This window comes from Triticum urartu, chromosome 5 (assembly GCF_003073215.2).
Source record: "Triticum urartu cultivar G1812 chromosome 5, Tu2.1, whole genome shotgun sequence".
NCBI classification, from domain to species: Eukaryota; Viridiplantae; Streptophyta; class Magnoliopsida; order Poales; family Poaceae; genus Triticum; species Triticum urartu.
In genome coordinates this window covers 581,172,434-581,179,842 of record NC_053026.1, presented here as the reverse complement: position 1 = coordinate 581,179,842, position 7,409 = coordinate 581,172,434, and positions in this window count along the sequence as shown.

Here is a 7,409-nt window from a genome sequence, read left to right as displayed (position 1 = left end):
CGATCGTCGGTATCCGATACCTTGTTCAATCTCGTTACCGGCAAGTCTCTTTACTCGTTTGTAACACATCATCCCGTGATCAACTCCTTGGTCACATTGTGCACATTATGATGATGTCCTACCGAGTGGGCCCAGAGATACCTCTCCGTTACACGGAGTGACAAATCCCAGTCTCGATTCGTGCCAACCCAACAGACACTTTCGGAGATACCTGTAGTGTACCTTTATAGCCACCCAGTTACGTTGTGACGTTTGGCACACCCAAAGCACTCCTACGGTATCCGGGAGTTGCACAATCTCATGGTCTAAGGAAATGATACTTGACATTAGAAAAGCTTTAGCATACGAACTACACGATCTTGTGCTATGCTTAGGATTGGGTCTTGTCCATCACATCATTCTCCTAATGATGTGATCCCGTTATCAACGACATCCAATGTCCATGGTCAGGAAACCGTAACCATCTATTGATCAACGAGCTAGTCAACTAGAGGCTTACTAGGGACATGGTGTTGTCTATGTATCCACACATGTATCTGAGTTTCCTATCAATACAATTCTAGCATGGATAATAAACGATTATCATGAACAAGAAATATAATAATAACCAATTTATTATTGCCTCTAGGGCAATATTTCCAACAATAGAGCCTATGGCTGAAGCATAGGGAACACCTTTCATTTTCTCTCTATCTTCTGTAGTGGTCGGGCATTGAGTCTGACTCAACTTCACACCTTGTAACACAGGCAAGAACCCTTTCTTTGCTTGATACATTTTGAACTTCTTCAAAATCTTGTCAAGGTATGTGCGTTGTCAAAGTCCAATTAAGCGTCTTGATCTATCTTTATAGACCTTTATGCCTAATATGTAAGCACCTTCACCGAGGTCTTTCATTGAAAAACACTTATTCAAGTATCCCTTTATGCTATCCAGAAATTCTATATCATTTCCAATCAGTAATATGTCATCCACATATAATATCAGAAATGCTACAGAGCTCCCACTCACTTTCTTGTAAATACAGGCTTCTCCAAATGTTTGTATAAAACCAAATGCTTTGATCACACTATCAAAGCGTTTATTCCAACTCCGAGAGGCTTGCACCAGTCCATAAATGGATCGCTGGAGCTTGCACACTTTGTTAGCTCCCTTTGGATCGACAAAACCTTCCGGTTGCATCATATACAACTCTTCTTCCAGAAATCCATTCAGGAATGCAGTTTTGACATCCATCTGCCAAATTTCATAATAATAAAATACGGCAATTGCTAACATGATTCGGACGGACTTAAGCATCGCTATGGGTGAGAAGGTCTCATCGTAGTCAACCCCTTGAACTTGCCGAAACCCTTTTGCGACAAGTCGAGCTTTGTAGACAGTAATATTACCGTCAGCGTCAGTCTTCTTCTTGAAGATCCATTTATTCTCAATCGCTTGCCGATCATCGGTCAAGTCAACCAAAGTCCACACTTTGTTCTCATACATGGATCCCATCTCAGATTTCATGGCTTCAAGCCATTTTGCGGAATCTGGGCTCACCATCGCTTCTTCATAGTTCGTAGGTTCATCATGATCTAGTAGCATGACTTCCAGAACAGGATTACCGTACCACACTGGCGCGGATCTCACTCTAGTTGATCTACGAGGTTCAGTAGTATCTTGTTCTGAAGTTTCATGATCATTATCATTAGCTTCCTCACTAATTGGTGTAGGTGTCACAGAAACAGTTTTCTGTGATGCGCTACTTTCCAATAAGGGAGCAGGTACAGTTACCTCGTCAAGTTCTACTTTCCTCCCACTCACTTCTTTCAAGAGAAACTCCTTCTCCAAAAAGCTTCCGAACTTAGCAACAAAAGTCTTGCCTTCGGATCTGTGATAGAAGGTGTATCCAATAGTCTCCTTTGGATATCCTATGAAGACACATTTCTCCGATTTGGGTTCGAGCTTATCAGGTTGAAGCTTTTTCACATAAGCATCGCAGCCCCAAACTTTCAGAAACGACAACTTTGGTTTCTTGCCAAACCATAGTTCATAAGGCGTCGTCTCAACGGATTTTGATGGTGCCCTATTTAACGTGAATGCGGCCGTCTCTAAAGCATAACCCCAAAACGATAGCGGTAAATCAGTAAGAGACATCATAGATCGCACCATATTTAGTAAAGTACGATTACGACGTTCGGACACACCATTACGCTGTGGTGTTCCGGGTGGCGTGTGTTGCGAAACTATTCTGCATTGTTTCAAATGTACACCAAACTCATAACTCAAATATTCTCCTCCACGATCAGATCGTAGAAACTTTATTTTCTTGTTACGATGATTTTCAACTTCACTATGAAATTCTTTGAACTTTTCAAATGTTTCAGACTTATGTTTCATTAAGTAGATATACCCATATCTGCTTAAGTCATCTGTGAAGGTGAGAAAATAACGATATCCGCCACGAGCCTCAATATTCATTGGACCACATATATCTGTATGTATGATTTCCAACAAATCTGTTGCTCTCTCCATAGTTCCGGAGAACGGCGTTTTAGTCATCTTGCCCATGAGGCACGGTTCGCAAGTACCAAGTGATTCATAATCAAGTGGTTCCAAAAGTCCATCAGTATGGAGTTTCTTCATGCGCTTTACACCGATATGACCTAAATGGCAGTGCCACAAATAAGTTGCACTATCATTATCAACTCTGATGAGGACATCTCTTCTAATTGTTACACCCGCCGCAACTCCTACATCAGTTATTCCACTTGGTCCTATTACTAGAGCGCGGGTGAGACAAATTAATGGCCAGGTACTATCGCTTCTTCGTACATATGATTTAACAAATAAGAATATAATATTACACTCATGTTTGGATTTGCTTATACTTGAGAATAAAGGAAAGATTAAAGATGGAGACAATATGGGTTCAGATCAAATGGAGCAACGCTCTTGCATGCATGTCACATGTCCTATCCACCAAGCATGTCACGTACGCATGCATGAAGTGCACTAGGACAAGAGACTTGGATTAATGGCCCAACATTACCACGTGGGTGGGCCCTAGAGCTTTCGACCAGGCCGCCAGGTGCTTGCCGCAAAGTCTACCAAGACCAGCCACGTACGGCCTCGAGCAGTCCGATTTGTGGACAATAGATACCGCCTTCGACCGGAAGCAGCAGTTAATAAATAGCTATTATAGTTTAGGGTTTAGACTCGGGTTTTATTGTATTGTCTAGCCATCGCTACAATTCGCATCTACGAGACGTGTAGGACTACCGCCTTGTCAGATCCACAGTGGAACCCCAACTTTTCATCTAGTTCGTGTGCTCAGTTTATTATCCGCAATTTCAGTTGCAATTCACCTTTGTTCTTGCCGGTTCTTCGGTTGCTTGCAGGAACTTGAACCTCGTTGTTCAGGTTGATCGTGCCTACGGCAAGGTCAATAACCATCGGAGATTGGTTTAGCGATTGTCGAGGCGTATCGTCGGGTACGGTATAGCCGGATCGTCAAGGTCAAAATCCACCAAATCGATAATTATCCCCACTCTCATCGAAAGATCGGGCCCCGTCACATCAAGTGGTATCAGTTTTCAGGTTCATCGGTGAGAGATTTACAGTTTTCGTAGTTTAGTTTATTTTTCTGTCCTATAAACCCACGAAAAAGCCAAAAAAATTAGATTAGTTCATCCATTACACCTACCTTTTTAGCCTTTAGCAATTTTTGCATCTAGTATTTGCGTAGTTGAATTTTTGGTTGCATACATCCTAGAATTCGTGCTGGTTTAGATTAGTTTGAGAGAAAAATTTGTCTACTAGATCTAACCTTGTTTTTGTCCACCATATTTCCGCCACAACTTTCGTTAAAAAAATCAAAAAGCAAGTTTGCATCGATTTTATAGTTTGCCTATCCTTGCGTGCAATCCAAAGTCGCGTCTGTTGTACAAAGAAATCATTTGTTGTCCGCTGTTTTCTGCGCGTACACACACAGCGGTCTAATCTCGCGCAGTCGCCCAGACATCAGCCAGCGGGCGTCTGTCCATCCACGCGCTATACACACACACGCAGGTCATCAGACAACTCCTCTCTTGTGTCTGCCTCCACGCGCAATACACCATACATCCAGTGTACCAATATTTGTCACCTTGCGTCGTTGTTAGCTTTTGCATGCAGCTCAATTAGCACAAGTTACAACACTGGCATTTAATTTCTCTTAGCCTCATCTTGGTGTACGTAATTTCTGCTAGTAACCGGCTTGAAAAAGAAAAAGAAAAAAAAGTGAAGCAAAAGAAAAAAAAGAAAAGACAAAAAGACAAAAAAAAGAAAAAAAAAGGTTGCAACTTTCAGGCCGGCTAGCACTTTTGGTGCAATCTCTTTTGACGTTCAGAATTGTTCCTCTGCTATACACGTGATACTTGTTGGTCATTTTCTTTTGTCGCTCTTGGTCGCCATACGCTACGTTTACACCTCACTTATATCTAGCTAATTAGAGTTGTCTCAAATTTTCATCGGTTCCCACTCACGTGACTCAGTATCTAGGCTTAGATTGTTTTCTCTCTTACTAGTCGACCGCCAGCACTAGTTAGGAGTTTGAGCAATTATTCAGCTTGCATTACTTTTTGCTTAATTGTGCCACATATTGTGAGTTGAGGAAACCTTCACCAAGCTCCACTTCCTATATCGTATCTTGTTCGGTCCCTTGGTAATCGCTATATCAATCTTTTGATCACTTTTGACATCGCCAACGGCCGACAACCACTGCAGCACGGTAAGAACTGGTAAGAGCTTGGTAATTGCTCGAGAGTTGAGAGACATTTTCCACCGCCTCACTATAGTTACTGTAGGAGCAATATACTTGTGATTTTGTTCTTGTTCCGTCCTAACCATGGCAGGTGACGAAGACAACATGAAAGCCACGGTGGCACGCCTTGAGGAGGATGTGCATGCATACACCGAGCGGTTCACATCGTTCGAGGGCGCACTTGATAAGCGTCTCAAGTCGATCGAGGATAGCAATGAGACGTTCACCCAAACACTTGCATCTATTATGAAACGTCTTGATGCCCAGGATGCCCGTCTAGGTGCCGCCTCCACTTCCGCTCCGCATCTTCCAGCCACCAACACAGGTCTGCAACGAGCTCGTCGGGTCTCCCAGGAGACCCGGGGCACCCTCTTTCATACACCGATGCCGTCGACCAGCCCCGTCCTCGCAACGCCAACTCGATAGCCGACGACATCCAAGATGACAACTATGATGGTGATTCTGAGGATCCTGATGCAGTTAATGATAACAATGATCGTGATCATCGTCGACTACGCAATAATCAACAAGGTATGGGACGACACCAGCGTCCTCAGGTACGTGCCATGACGATTCTTTGGGTAGAATTAAATTTGTCATGCCTCCTTTTGATGGGAAATATGATCCAGATGTTTATCTTGACTGGGAATTACTAGTTGATCAAAAATTTGCTTGCCATGATTTTCCTGATGATAAAAGAGTTAGGGCTGCAACTAGTGAGTTTAGTGATTTTGCTTCTGTTTGGTGGAGAGCACATTGTCGTAAACATCCTAATAATATTCCTGCCACTTGGGAAGCTTTGAAATTAGTAATGCGTCACCGTTTTGTTCCTGGATATTATGAACGTGACTTGCTAAATAAACTACAACGCTTGAACCAAGGATCTAAATCTGTGGAAGACTATTATCAAGAATTGCAAATGGGCATGTTACGTTGTGGTTTAGTTGAGACTGAGGAAGTCCGCTATGGCTAGGTTCTTGGGTGGATTGAATAGAGAAATTTATGACATACTTGCTTATAAAGATTATCATTCAATGACCCGTTTATTCCATCTTGCTATACATGCTGAACATGAAGTGCAGGGTTCCAGACTGCGTCCTAATTTTTCTGCAGGTCGTACTTCCACATGGGCGTCGCGCACTCCTGCTGCCCCGTCCACTCGCACCTCTACAACAGCACCTGCAACCTCTCGACTGGGGCCTTCTTCATCAACTTCAGCATCACACACTTCGGCACCACTGAAAAGTACTACACAAATTCCAACAAAAAGTTCATCGTCATCGTCCGCTTCCTCCAAAAGAACAAAGGATATCCAATGCCACACTTGCAAGGGATTTGGCCATGTCATGAAGGAGTGTCCTAATAAGCGTGTATTGATCATTCGTGAAGACGGCGAGTACGACTCGCTAGTGATTTTGATGAAGACACATATGCCTTGCTTGCTACACATGAAGACGATGACACAAGACCGGAGCAAGAGGAAGAACATGTGACCGCTGACGACGCCGATAAGTACATGAGTCTTATATCACATCGTGTACTTAGTGCTCAGATTGTCAAAGCAAAGAAGGATCAACGTCACAACCTCTTCCACATCAAAGGAGTCGTCAAGGAGCGTTCCGTTCGCATAATCATTGATGGAGGGAGTTGTAACAATTTAGCAAGCATTGACATGGTGGAGAAGCTCTCCCTACCTTCCGCGACAACATCCACAACCATACTACATTCAATGGTTTAATGATGGTGGAAAGGTAAAGGTAACACGCATGGTGAGAGTTCCTTTTTCTTTAGGTTCATACCATGACACTATTGATTGCGATATTGTGCCTATGCAAGCTTGTTCTATGTTACTAGGAAGGCCATGGCAATATGATAAACAATGTTTACATGATGGTAGAACTAATCAGTACACTCTCACACATAAAGGAAAGAAATCATTCTACACCCTATGTCTCCTGAGCAAATTTTAAAAGATGATCTTGCTAGGGCTAGTAGAAACACAAATATTGAGCGTACTCAATCTGAAAATCAGAAAGTTGTTGATGAGTTAGAACAATTTAATAAGCTGCACAAATCTGATCCTAGCACATCTAAAGAAATTAAATTGAAAGGTGTATCTTTCTTAGCTACACGTGCTGAAATTTTTGAGTTAGATGCTCATACTGATGAATGTTATGCTCTTATTTGCAAAGAAGTTTTGTTTTCATTTGAGGATATGCCTTCTTCTTTGCCTCCTGTTGTCGCTAACCTTTTGCAGGAGTATCATGATGTTTTTCCAAAGGAAGTACCACCGGGGCTGCCACCTATGAGAGGAATTGAACATCAAATTGACTTGATACTGGCGCCTCATTACCCAACCGTGCGCCGTACCGACTAATCAGAGGAGACTAAGGAGATTCAGCGACAAGTTCAATAACTACTTGAAAAGGTTACATTCGTGAATCCCTTAGTCCATGTGCTGTACCAATTTTACTTGTTCCTAAAAAAGACGGTACTTCGCGTATGTGTGTTGATTGTAGAGCCATCAATAATATTACAATTCGATATCGTCATCCTATTCCTAGATTAGATGACATGCTTGATGAACTCAGTGGTTGTGGCTCAGTTGTGTTTTCTAAAGTGGAC